General features: G+C 40.3%; 1 pseudogene; it reads left to right on the top strand.

Annotated features, from left to right (window-relative positions):
* The first annotated feature begins 494 nt into the window (after positions 1 to 494).
* Positions 495 to 848, top strand: LOC103081826 (RING finger and SPRY domain-containing protein 1 pseudogene; annotated as a pseudogene).
* Positions 849 to 1,179: the final 331 nt, after the last annotated feature.

Raw genomic sequence — 1,179 nt, 5'->3', positions numbered from 1 at the left:
ATTTTTTTTTTAATCCACAAAAGGAGCCCTTAAAACAGTTGCACACATTCTTCTCATGTATTTCTGTATCAGTAGAGATTTTTTTTTTTTAAATCTACGGTAACTCCTGTGGTTTACAAGGATATAGTTTAGCAATCATCTTTATACTATAATGATAGAAAGGAATCACTGGTTGTTAATTCTTATATAAAGACACCTCTTTGCGTCAGAAACCTATAAAAATAACCAAAGATGATTCTTTACTGTAATCCTAATATCTATAATATCAAACTAGGAAAGTTTGAGTAATTGAGTAGGCAAGAATCTTTTATTCATTTTCCTTTTCATTTTTTCTTTTAGAACTGCCACTGGATGACCAGGATTCCTTGTAACTGATAATGTTGGAGATCAACTCTGCAACTTTCTTCAGCATTCAGTTGTTAAAAACAAATAGGATGCAGGTTCCTCAAATCCAGATTATGACAACAGTACTTGGAAAACTGAAAACTATCTAAATGATTATCTTTGGTTGGGCTGTGTTCTTAGCGAGCAGAAGCCTTGGCCAGGGTCTGCTGTTGACTCTTGAGGAGCACATAGCCCGCTTCCTGGGGACTAGAGGTGCCACTGCTACCATGGGTAATTCCTGTATCTGCCGAGACGACAGTGGAGCAGAAGACAGTGTTGACACCCAGCAGCAGCAGGCCGATAACAGTGCAGTACCCACTGCTGACATGAGGAGCCAACCCCGGGACCCTGTTCGGCCACCAAGGAGGGGCCGAGGACCTCACGAGCCAAGGAGAAAGAAACAAAATGTAGACGGACTAGTGCTGGACACACTGGCAGTCATACGGACTCTTGTAGATAAGTAAGTATCTGGCTCACGGTCACCTCCTATCTAATGAAAAGCCTTCTGCCAGGAACCATAACTTTTGGACTTCTTCCGTTCATTAGGATATATTCGCCAAGCCTTGTTGCTCATAGGGCAAGGGGAGAATATTTTATTTCTCCTCTGATGGAAGAGTAAATTATAAGGTTTGATGTTTTTACTTGCTAACATCTACACTGGTCGGAAAATGTGTAAACATTTCTGTAGCAGAAAACACTATTTAAAGCTATGATCTTTATTAGGGAACGTAGTCAGTATGGAGTGAGTTTGTGTTGAAGTTACAAGAGGTAATGGTTTCACGAAGACTCACTCTT

Source organism: Lipotes vexillifer, unplaced genomic scaffold (genome assembly GCF_000442215.2).
Source record: "Lipotes vexillifer unplaced genomic scaffold, Lipotes_vexillifer_v1.1 C26922885, whole genome shotgun sequence".
Taxonomy (NCBI): domain Eukaryota; kingdom Metazoa; phylum Chordata; class Mammalia; order Artiodactyla; family Lipotidae; genus Lipotes; species Lipotes vexillifer.
Note: the sequence above shows the minus strand (reverse complement) of the source record. Positions and strands in the feature narration are given on the sequence as shown.